Source organism: Anolis carolinensis, chromosome 4 (genome assembly GCF_035594765.1).
Source record: "Anolis carolinensis isolate JA03-04 chromosome 4, rAnoCar3.1.pri, whole genome shotgun sequence".
NCBI classification, from domain to species: Eukaryota; Metazoa; Chordata; class Lepidosauria; order Squamata; family Dactyloidae; genus Anolis; species Anolis carolinensis.
In genome coordinates, this window is record NC_085844.1 from 94,828,490 (window position 1) to 94,841,630 (window position 13,141).

The 13,141-nt window shown below is 36.4% G+C and overlaps 1 long non-coding RNA gene across 1 annotated transcript in view; it reads right to left on the minus strand.

Moving 5' to 3' along the window:
- Positions 1–1,645: 1,645 nt before the first annotated feature.
- LOC103280029 (uncharacterized) overlaps positions 1,646–13,141 on the minus strand; it is a 125,741-nt gene continuing 114,245 nt past the window's right edge. The window contains exon 3 of the long non-coding RNA XR_507110.3: positions 1,646–4,458. This is a non-coding gene — a long non-coding RNA (uncharacterized LOC103280029). The remainder of the gene's footprint in view (positions 4,459–13,141) is intronic.

The following is a 13,141-nucleotide window of genomic DNA, read 5'->3' on the forward strand; positions in this document are numbered from 1 at the left end:
CAAAGAGCCGGCGTTGTCCATAGACACCTCCAAGGTCATGTGGCTGGCATGACTGCATGGAGTGTTGTTACTTTCCCGCCAGAGCGGTACCTATTGATCTACTCACATTGGCATGTTTTCGAACTGCTAGGTTGGCAGAAGCTGGAGCTAACAGCGGGCGCGTACTACGCTTCCGGGATTTGAACCTGGGACCTTTCGGTCTGCAAGTTCAGCAGCACAGTGCTTTAACACACTTCGCCACCGGGGTTGTGATGAGGTCCTAAATCAGAGTTGGTTCCACCATTAGGCAGAGTGAGACAGCCACCTCAAAGAGCAGATTCCAAATGACATGAAAACTGCTCCACTTGGAAAAGATTGAAAGTAACATGTTAGAAATGGCTAGTTACTTACAGTGAATTATTTTTCCCACTAAAGGACTACATTACATTATGATTGTAATTTGACTAAGGAAAATATCACCTATTTTGCGATGCAATATTTCAAGTTACTTTTATATTTTTGGGAGATGATTTGAATTAATGCCAGAAGAGAATTACCATATTTTTTTCATGTGCTGGTTTGTGCAATTTCTTGCCCTCTGTTGTAGATGGCAAAGGTGGATGGAAGGAGATTTTTTTTGTATACAAACCCTTCACCATTCAAACTATGTTTTCAAAACACAAATTCAAGCAATTAGAATAGATACTTTCAGAACAGGAAAGCAAAATGTTCCTTCTAAGAAACAAAATACTTTGGAGTCCTTAGAGCCATAACTGTATCTACATTTCAGAAATGATTTTCTAAGCTCTACTTCTTCAGCATCGAAATATCTCAATATGGCTCTCTATGTGAATATATTTCACAACAATTTGTCTTTTTAGCTATTTATTAATGTTTAGCAATATAAATATTATAAAATTTGATACTTATATTTGAAAAAGCCAGTAATTCCCAAATACATCACTTATACTATCTTTAATGTTTAAAATACCTTATTTCTTGGGTAGCTTTACACATACTGATCCATGGGCCACATTTGATCCACAGACTATATCTTCCCTATAGTGCAGTCTAGGGGACTGTCTCTTACCTTTATCCTATTCTGCTTCCCATTGAATCAATCTACTAACGTGTGGCAGGCCAGGAAGAGAATATATAATGTTTTGAGGCCTAAAATATATTCAGCAGGGAAAGATCACAATTTAACAACCAAATAACTTTTTTCTCTTTATTCACTCTGATTTGATCTGCTCAAAGTATTGTTTTATTATATTATTTTTGTTTATTGTTGAAATGTTTTACTTTTTTCTGTTTAAATTTTGTGTATGTTTTGCTGTGTCGTTGTTTGGGCTTGTCCCTGCTGTAAGCCACCCCGAGTCCTTTTGGGGAGATGGGGCGGGATATAAGAATAAATTTATTTATTTATTATTATTATTTCATTTCAAGAAGGTATTTTGAAAAATAATCATTCCCACCCCCTCAGTTTTAAAACTATGCAAAGAAAATTTGGGAGTGGGGTAAGATTTGGTGCAACCTAAGAAGGGCAGAAAAAAATTCTAGAATGGGGATGTGGGAGGAAGAGAGAAGTTTGACAGGAATGTATAAATGCATGCCTGAGCTAAGAGTGCCATCACTCATAATACCATTAAATCTATTTCACTAAACAAAACATGGTTTTCTTATTCAAGGTATTCTCTGTGAAGGCAAAAAACATTATGTGCAAAAATAAAGTGTTATTGCAAAACCAGTTAAAATCTGGAGTGAAGGTTTGAATAAACAAATTAAATTGCAATGGAATATAGTATGCCTCAGAGCCATTTCTTGACAAAACAGTCATCTTATTTACACGCTTCACAATACCCCACCATGGATGTCGAAGGGGGGAAAAAAATAAGGAGAAAAATAATTAGCATATTAATCTTTTTTATGCCGTCATCTTTCAGGTCCAGAAGACCATGGTGTAATTTAAATCTAAACGCTTTCCTGGCATTAGAATTCATTTTAGATGGGTCAATTGTTCCATAATAAAGGGATAGAAGGTGTACTTCATGCAAAAGATTTATGCTTGCCATTTGTTCATATTCATGTGCTACTGAATACCCTCAATTCAGATGGTGATGGCTGCTCATATCAGTCGAGCGCCAGCACCACAGATCACTAACCGGCAGCAATGAATTCCATTTGCAGGACAAAAAATACGGCGAAATTAACTCCAACAGTTTATTGATTTTTGCTTAACAGAAGCCAGTATAACAGCTCTATTGCCCTCATAATGATTAGTGACAAAAGTTTAATTAAGCAATTATGAAGCCAATAATAGAGTTGTCTGGCTTGCTTAGCTTTAGTCCGTTTAGGACTTATCTCCTGCCTGCACATCATAGCAGCTGGAATGTGCTTGAAGAGATTAATGCCGGGAGAACACAGATGCCTACTTTAATTCTGCTTCATGATGCTGTTTGAATGGAGTCGAGAACACAAGCTACCCTTTATCAAATTACAAGTCCGCTTTTCATGAATATGTAGTAAAAAAAAAATCTAGTTGTGGCTTCAAGGTGTAATTATAAAGACATACAACAAAAATGACACACAATTCTGTCTTAGTAATCCCTGCTATGAAATATGCATGATAATGTATTACTGAATAAAGACTTAACAATGTTATAAGAAGCTTTGGCATTGTACAGTTATCCAAACAATTGGCAGCCTTTTCCAAATGTTATTTGAGATATTGTCTGACCTAACATCTTTGGGTTTTCTCTCTCACACTCTCTCTCCTTCATCTTAAATATATTGTTTCAAGCTTATTCCATTATTATTTGTACATAATGGCGTTAAAAACCATCTTATCAACCTGTGAGAATTCCCATTTTATTATGGGTGCTTAAATATGCTAATTCTCAAAAGGGTACATGTGAGCAACTTCCAGTGTATTAATACATTTTTAAATAAGCGCATTATAAACAACTAAATAAGGCAGTAAACTTGCATAGATGTGCTTTCCAAGTTTTTTTTCACACATTGTCACTTATTTGTAATAAATATTGTCTTCTATTCAAAATTGTACCTTGCATTTTACAATAAGCAGCTTATTGTATAGCACTCTAAGCAGGGTATTTAGGAATTCATAATTAAAAGTGTTTTTGAAATTACAGATATTCTGAAAAAACTAGAAATAAAAGAAGGTGCATTCCAGAGCTCAAATAAATCCCCCATATACTCAGAAGTTCCCTTTAAGAATTGTTATGTTGACTACACTTCAGATATTCCACGAATGTTCAAATAACTGTGCATTGTTGATATCTATATTCAGATTCCCTTTACATTTGACTTCAGTGTTTGATGTTTGACAGCATTTGTATTTAGAGTTTGACTTATTTGATAGCTGACATGTAATAGGATTTAGTATTTGACAGTAATTGATAGCTGACAGCCTACAAGTTACCCACATATGTCATGCCACTACAGACCAATCATGATGCTTACTAATAAGAGTAATGGATTCAAATTTCTAATTCTGAAATCAAAAACATGACTTTTGCCACCTGAACTGAAAAGTTTGGATAAATTTGTGAATATTTGTGAATATTCGTTTCAGCTTTTGTCATAATGAATAGTACTTCCGAGACCCTGAATATAAGTGATATCTCTTTGAAAAAATGTTGGCTCCATTGGAGAAAAGTAAAGGGGTATGTTTCTCACCCATGAATGTCGTGGCACACTTCAACAGTGTCAGGTTTCACTTTTCATCCTGAGACTATGTTTCTGAGTTTGTCTCCTCTGTTCCATGGAGGACTGTTGGGGGTGTGCCATATCCATTCACTTGCTAAATGAAGACAGCTTGTTATTGCCAGAGAGCAGCTGTGTTTTCCGTTGTGTCACACGGTACCTCTGAAAGAATGTGTGAAGTTATTCCCACATATTTACACTGGTTCTTCTTGAGTGGATAACCTGCAACCTAGCACTAAGTTACCATTGTTCACAAACTTAATGTAGGTGTCCAGTATGGGGTGGCTGTGTTCGTAATTCCTCCAGTTATGTCTTGCTATTGCTTCCATCAATTGGGGGTTCATGACATATACTTTCTGTAGTTCTTCCTCTACCAGCTGCATAACAGAGGAGGAAAAGGGGTGTGGGATTCCGGATAGTCCTTTGAGCTTTGAATTACATTCTCCTTGTGGCTTTCTGTTAATAAATCTGAACATCTATCTTTTTCTTTTTTTCTCTCTTTTTAAAAAAGGAAAATAGGTGAATAATTGTAGCAATTATCAAGGTTAGAGGGGAAAGCGTTTCATTTATCTAAATGTGCAACTGGGGTATGAATACACACAGAAGGTTTATTACAGCAAGCTAATGCAGAATTGATTCACCAACATTGATTCACAACCGAGGGACAGCATTGCCTCATTGTAGTAACAGCAGGGCACCACCGCACCGAGATTTAGGGCTCAATCCACCAAGCAGTTCTCTGTGTGTGACCCACTGAAAGGAAAAGAGGACTGATCAAAATCGCAGTAGTATTCTTGCACTGATCGCTTCGATATCAATGGGGCACATATAAGAGAGCTTCCCAATATACTACACCATTAATCTGCAATTACATTCACCCTCTTAAATTAAAATCAGTTTTACATTGGTTTTACAAGAAAGATTGCATTGTGTGTGTGTGTGTTTTAAAAGCATTGTGATCTATCTGTCTATTCTTTTTTTAGTTCTGGAGTGAGAAAATAAAACGGAAGCCGAAACACGGGCAGTATCTGTTTCTGTTAGTTATAACTGTATTGATAATAGTAATGAAATGAATGGAAGAAAAGGTAATTCCTGCCATATTTTCAAAACATTTAAAGTGAAGTACTCATCTAGTAGATTGCAAAATAATACAATGCAGAGTTGCGCTCGAAGAATAAACATTTTTATTGCACCCAATTGATTGTGGCGTATTATTGAAATCTTTCCCACAAGAACCACCTCCTGCACTTTGAAGAGACTATCTTTCTTAGAGGATAAAAGGGTTACTAAATCTTCATAAGCTGTCAATCCTGGGGGACTATTTTTCCCCAGGAAATAATGCCTCATTATTTTGAATTGTGATACAAAATAATTTGGGGGAGAGGGCTGAACACCAGAGTCCAGTAAGGAAAGGTTTTAAAGCGCAGATTGGCAGAGTAATTTGTATCCTCTTGAATAAAAATACCAAGAATGAAGAGAATCTAACACATCATTAAACACAGCCTGTATGCTTTACTTGTGTACATCTGTTCCGATACTGAAAAAAAGTGAACGGAATGCAAGTCGGTCCAATAATTTCCTTCTTCCCTCCTTATCTTAAATTCATAATTTAGAACTAAATATATTTATTAAATGCCTGATAGATACTATAATGATCAAGTTGCTTTTACAATCTGCTACACTTTCCAAATGACGTTCACTGCCTCTAGTCTAGGTACGGTGTATCTTTAATTGAATTAGGCTAGCAAGCAATCTGCCCATGCAGTTCTCTTGTAATACTCTATTCAGAATAAAAATTTAGCCTTTTGGTAATTAGCTTAGCCATACCTGTGACAACTAGTACATTGTAAAACAGCAGAACACTATCTTAATTATCCTTACTAAAGAGACAGAGCAATAATGTGCTTATTGGCAATGAAAGATGAAATAATGGAGGTAATTAAGTTAGAAAAGGATTCCCTCATGAATATTCTTTCGGATGATGATGCAAAAGATGGGTGGTGATTCATTCTCTAATATTGGCCGGGATTTAAAGGCAAAATATACAGATGACCTTGTGTGTGAAAAATGAGCCCTTCCTAATTTGAATAGTATTTTTTATTGTAGAACAATAAAACTGTTTACAGTTAACAAGAACCTTCTGTTTTAAAATGACTATCAGCAAAATCTCCAAAAAACCAAAAAGCCTACAATTTTTCCTAAGTCTTAGCTACAAAACCTTTGTTCACATCACAACGAGGAAAATAAAACTGTTGTTTTCTTGTTGATACATTTTGCAATTGTTTTGGCAGGAATTTATGTTATTTTATTTAAATTTCACCACCGAAAGTGAAGCACCTCCGTTTTAGTTAACAGAACTGCAAATAGATAGATAGGATAGATAGATAGATAGATAGATAGATAGATAGATAGATAGATAGATAGATAGATAGATAGATAGAGTGTAGTATCATTTTCATCAGTATAAATTTTGCTCAATATGTTTGTGAGTTTTAAAAAAAAAATGTTTTATAAGCAAAATCCGCTGTCCATTGTTCTTCCAAGTTCCAACTGGAAAAAATCCTATCCAGTTAATCTTTTTTTTCCTGCTTGATGAATATAAAAATAATATTTACCTTCCACATATCCATTGCATAATACACACCGCTGGGTGAATGTAAAAAGAATGTGCCTCAAATCTGAAGACTAAATATTAGATACTACCTGGAATAATAAAGTAAGTATGATTGGCTTAGGAAATGCCAATGAATATAAGACGAAAATTAAACCAGCCCGCTATGCTCGTTCGTTGTTGAGTTTGTTCTTCCTTCCCTATATTTATTATTGGGGTGGGAGGGAATGAGAGTTGAAAAAACAGACCTCATTCCTAATAGGATTCACATCTTATTATTGGCACCGATCTGCAGTTTGCCTTAACTCACCATGATTACTTTTTTAGAAGCTTTTCACTTTTCCCCAGCTGAACCTCGTCTTGTTAGGCAGCCTTAATGACACTTCAGTCATTGCGGCTTTCAAGCGGAGGCCTTCCACAGTGAACAGAGAGTTGACATTTCCTGACATTTTCTCAACTAATTACAGGACAAATAATTAAGCATGTTCTCGTATGTAACAAATGAAGGCAAAAGCCGGCTGTCAGCGATGGTGATTGATGACACTCGGGGAGACTTTATCTGATGGGCCCTGCCATGCGGTAGAGGGGGGAAAGCAAATTTATTAGAATGAACAATGCAAATTCCGAGTCATCTCATCCAGTTATGCGCCAAAGCAATATCCATGTCAAGGTGAATGTGACAATGAAAGCAAAATATTTGCATTTTGTGGAACAGGTTGAAGGGAAAATCAGAGCGGGAAGATGACAGGCCTAATTATTTTGGCTCATACAGGCTAGGACAGCTGTTTCTGGTGTCCTGAACAAGGCTGTCACACAGGTAACTAAATAGGTCTGCATATAAGCCTGTATGCAACACTGTGCCGAGATGTCTACCACTAATGACCAACGCTAATGTTGCTGCCATCCCTGGAAAACAGTAAATGTGTCACAGTGCACCTTCTGCATGGCAGTCAACATTTCGCGACATAATTACTTGTTAGCGAATTAATTCCTATCTGTCAGTATCTATGCCAGTGTCATTTTCAAACCATTACGAAATTATACCATCACTATAGCAACTGCAAGCATAGTTAAAAGGGGGGAAAAACATTTCAGAGATTCAGGAAAAAGTGCCTAGTTAGGCAGAAGACTAATAATGTAAAATTCAAATGGGGATGTTGCTGTCTGCCATCCTAATTTTCTTTATCTCGATTATGCGTTTGATCAGTGATCATTAAACAATAATTTAAAATTTCCAATTTCAATCCCGTGATTAATATTTCATATAATTAAAAACCTCAGCCCACAACAGCATTTTTTTTCCTGAGGATGTGGGGTGGGGAAGCAAGAGTGAGCAGAAGAACCAAACTCAGCACAGAGCGCTGTCAATGCAATTAATTAGGAGCAAAAAATGACATGCTTTTAAAAATGAATCCTAATACCGGAGTTTATATGCAAATATGAATAACTGATAGCATCAGGCTGTTCTTTTTTTCCCTACCTCCTTTGTAGCTTATAAACAACGGTAATGTGAAAACTCTACATCCTGACATATTTCAGGGTTCTTTTCTTTTCTGCACTCCCTCCCTCTTCTCCCTCCTTCCCTCTCATGGGTTTTTTTATCCTCTCTCTCCATATATGCCTAAGAATTTCATACGGTCTTCATCCTTCTGTTTCTTAACATTTAATTTTCATTAGTTAAACCTCAGACTTAAATGTGACTTTACATGGAAAAACAGTTTGGGTTATGACAGAGGAGAGAAGAAACGTTTGTCCAGCCTGCTTGTACTTCTTGTCTCACATCAGAAGGTGGGACTTTGCACTTCTCCCTTTTATGAGAAGCATGATATTCAGACATGTCAGGAGATCAATTTGGCTGCAACTGTTAAGTGGATTGATCACTATATTTGTCAGCTCATGCATTCATTGGTTAATCAGTCTGGAGGGCAAATTTTAATGGTGGGCATGCAACTATTCACAAAATTCAGATTAAAAAGTAAGGCGGATTTTCATTTGTGGAAATGCAAGTTAAAGATTATCTTGCTGGTAGGCTCAATAGATAAGGAAGCCAAACATATGGAAAATGCCTTTTGACTTTTCTTTAAAACAATGGGTTCAATATAGTCATGAATATCGAGTACAATAAGTCCCATTGATTTCAATGTGATTAAGTCTGGATCCTCTGACAATTCTGTTGTGACCTATTTTTAGTTCCAGTTTTGGGGAAAAGGTAGAACATAAATCTAAGTTTTAAAAAATGGTAGGTGGCTTCACTGTAGGATGTATTTGTCTATAGAAACCGAGGCCCTATCTATACTGCCATATAAAATCCAATTATCTGCTTTGAACTGGATTACATACGTCTACACTGCCTTATAATCCAGTTCAAAGCAGAGACTCTGGATTTTATAAGGCAGTTTAGATAGGGCCTGAAAGGATCATGGAGTTGGAAGAGACCATAATGGCCATTCAGTCCAACACTCTTCAGTATCTTCCATCTGTATTGAACAGCATTAATATGTATTTATATTTAATTAATCATTGTCTAAAACAAGTATATCTTGTTAGTTAAGATTTTTAAAAAATATCAAAAATCATGGATCTTTGTCCTAGAGAGATGGGCAAAAAAACCCAGGTGATAAAAGCACCATTAAATGGCAATCATTTCATAAATGAAGTAGAATGGTGTGAGTCCAATGTACGAGGGTTAAATGAAAAGTAATGCCTCCACCTTCGTAACTCCTTAACAGATGGCAGTACTGGTATGCGACAGGTACTGGCTTGTTCAGTAGACTCTCCTCTACAGTTCCATTTGGCAGGAAGTCTTAGCATTGAATGGTTGTGTTGTTAAAGTGCGAAGTATGGAACCCTACGCAGACGATTGGTCAATGCAACTTAAGCAACGTGCAGTCATTAAATTCTTGATAGCAGAAGGTGTCACTCCAAAGGAGATTCATCAGAGAATGCAAGCTGTTTATGGTGATTGTGTTGATGTGAGTACTGTGTGTCAGTCAGTTTATAGATGTTGAAGTGGGAACATCTGACTTGCATGACAAACGAAGAGTTGGATGTTCTGTGACAGCAACCACCAAGTTTCACAAGCAAAAGGTTGACAGATTGATTCAGGATGATCATCATATCACTTAGAAAGAAATTTCAAGCATAATCGGCATTTCACAAGAACGTGTGGGTCACATTATTGCTTTGCTTGGCTATTGGAAGATCTGTGCATGATGGGTACTGTGAGACTGTCGACTTCTTCCATGACGGCTTCAGAAAACTTGTTCATCGTTGGCAGAAATGTATCCAATTGTCTGGTGATTATGTGGACAAGCGAATAGTGTTAGTTAAAGAGCATATTCTAAGGATTTATTAAAATATTCCCATCCAAACCCAAGTTACGAAGGTGGAGGCATTTTTCATTCAACCCTTGTATATCACTGTAACCCACATTTTGGTCATTGTGGAGCTCAGGATTCTTTTCTGAACATGCAATTATCAAAATCATGACAAAAACACATTTTTTTCCTACAGCAGTTGGGCATTTCTTTATCAGTGGGGAATGGGGGAGCAGCAAAGCTTGATTCCTTGGGTTTTATCAGAACGTGCTGAAGATATGGCTTACAATGCAAGATCTTGGCCTATGTTTCCATCTCTTCTTTGTTGTAATCCTTTGACATGATAATCTGCCCCACTAGAGTCAAAATAATTTATAACCAAGTATTACTTAGTGCATACAACAAATTTAAGGAACAAATGTTGACAAATATTGTCAACATATTTAATTCTTTTCTGATTCCTTTTAAGTGGCACATTAAGGTCACAAATATGTGTTTTGGTTTAACTTAAAAAGAATCCTGTAGACTGTTAATAGAAGTACATATTGGAAACCACCTTTAGGTCTGGTTTTCATGGAAACAGTAAAAATGTGTTATGATACATTGTATGCTACAGGTAGTGGGGTCACATAACAGAATATGTGTCTGTACAAAACATCTTCCACTACACAAGAAACTAAATTCCCAGGGTTGCTTTTTTCTTTGAATTTTTTTCTATGAGACAGGAATTCTTTTGTATGAAATACTGAATCATCCCACCTACGATATAGGCTGGTAAAACTCCAGATGGTCTTACCTTAACAAGAACCAGGGTTTCATTGCCAATTATTAATATCAGATTGCCATAACGTTTCACATAAAATAAAATGTCAAGAAATTTGGAAATTTCTGTTTGGACAAAAGAGATTATTTTTGTATGTTTCAGAGTGAAAAGGGTCTGTCTACAGAAATATCATTACAATTACAGTAGAGTCTCACTTATCCAACATAAACGGGCTGGCAGAACGTTGGATAAGCGAATATGTTGGATAATAAAGAGGGATTAAGGAAAAGCCTATTACACATCAAATTAGATTATGATTTTACAAATTAAGCACCAAAACATCATGTTTAACAACAAATTTGACAGAAAAAGTAGTTCAATACGCAGTAATGCTATGTAGTAATTACTGTATTTACGAAACTATCATGATGTATTGAAAACATTGAATACAAAAATGTGTTGGATGATCCAGAATGTTGGATAAGCGAGTGTTGGATAAGTGAGACTCTACTGTATTACTATTAGTCAAGATGGTCTCTTTGCCTTACTGGAATCAGGCCTTCTGTTGTGGATCTGGACACCTGGAAAAACTAAATATGGAAGAACTGTAACATTTAAATTAAAGAAAGCAAATTTTCAAGGAAGTTTTGAATCTTTGAATACAGTAAAATTAAGAAAAACCTTTCATCTAATAGTGAATTTACTTTGTAGCTAATGTTTTGGAACTTCAGGGAGGGAAGAACTGTACACCTCTAAGTTTCAGGGTAAATAAAACCTTTAAAATAATCATTTTAAAGACATGCTTTTTATACCCTAAACAACTAAAACTGTCCATGACAAAGTTCCATTGAAAATCTCAAGTTAAGGCTTGTGATTAACTTTTTTATTGGTTCCAATATGACATTAGTTATGGCTAACTTTAGCTGGAATGAAGCTTTAGCTGACAAAACAATCTGTGAAGAGAAGGAATGCTACTTGGATATCAGTATGTAAATGCATATGTCTGCATTGATTTCCTGTTTTGATTAATTGTTTCCAGCCAGGAGATTAACTGTTTTTAGAAGATACCAGCCTAAATCCATCATCTTGAGCTGTATAACATGGCCACTTTTGTTAAGTACAAATGCACATGTGGTGAATTTCTGGAGATATATACCTGCTGAAAAGCATTTGGATGGATAATTTGGGTGCATCAGAGAAGAAACAAATGATGTGAAAGTAAAATGGTCATTAAAGGGGAATTCATCAAGAGGTGTGAGATATATCTTTCTGGTAACTGGGGTGTTTATTTTCCTTGATTAGCATAATAAATTGAATTGCTTCCTGGCCATGAAAATACATCCTTCTTTGGACCAACAGTATTAAGTTCAGATTTGGTATAGGGTTAAAATACCCTGTATAGCCCAAACCAAGATGAAGCCCTTGGTTTTAAACTGAAATATGTTTATTCAGGAGCCAGATCCATTTGAGTGCAACTTATGTCCATATATTTTCAGGTTCAGCAGCCTTAGGTCCAATCTCAATTATTAGCTTGGGGAAGTATCCAGTGGAACGGGAAAGGATGACCTCCGTTCCACCCATGTATCCCTAAACTAGATACAGATCTGCTGGGATATAGCAGGCTAAAGAAAGAGGGAAGAGAAGGTACATCCATGAAACATTGGATTTAGATCTTGCAGATTAGTTTAGAGCGGTGGTTCTCAACCTGTGGGTCCCCAGGTGTTTTGGCCTACAACTCTCAGAAATCCCAGCCAGTTAACCCACTGTTGGGATTTCTGGGAGTTGAGGGCCAAAACATCTGGGGACCCACAGGTTGAAAACCACTGGTTTAGAAATCTCAGAGTTTCTGTGGGCACAATGAACCTATAATTTCATCTATAAAAATTAAGTATGAACTACTATCATGGTCAAGACCACACTTCTCATGGTCAATCCTGAAGCTCTTGAGGTGCTATGTTTCTAAGCCCAATGTTGAATACTCTTCTATTCCATTTCATCCAAGATGCAAGTAGACCCATGAGGGTGATGATAGAATTGAGGACTATTCTATTATATCCTTTCATCATCAAGGTTTTTCCTGAAAAATCATGCTGTGTAGACAGAAGAATTGGTAATGTAAATGCACAGTCATTTTGGCTGTGGAAGAGATTGAAGCAACTTCTCTGCTTGTTGGGTACTGTTCTTTGAACTGTGGATCTGCCATATAACCAAACATGAGTTTCAATTACTGGATATAACTTCAGTGAATGTCCTCCAGTATCACATCTAATCAAGAATGCTTTCTTTCAGCACTCCAGCCACCTGTACATATTATTTAATTCTGAGTATGTCAGGATTAAGTGGGGGCCAATCCTTAACTTCCACTATGAAGGCAGCATATATACCTTACAAAGCTTGAAGTGAGTAAGAATTTGGCATATTGATTTGTGTGTGTCTTGATGGATTGTGTTGGCTTTGGGAAGAAAGTGGTTGAAATGCCTGACAATGTAGACAAAGATATGTGTTGAAGTTTACTCTAATAATACTTGAAGTTTAAAGGATGGCAATTAGTAGATCCATCTTTTTCTTTCCCCCCTGTTACAAAGGTATGCATGATTTAAGTAGGTAATCTATAATCACAGTCACTACTTTTAGTTGTCACAGCAACATCCTCTAAAAATGTGGGATTTGCACTTAAGGGAGGCTAGGTCTTAAATTATCACCCAGAGTTATAGTGTCTATAGTGCCTCACCAAATAACAATCTG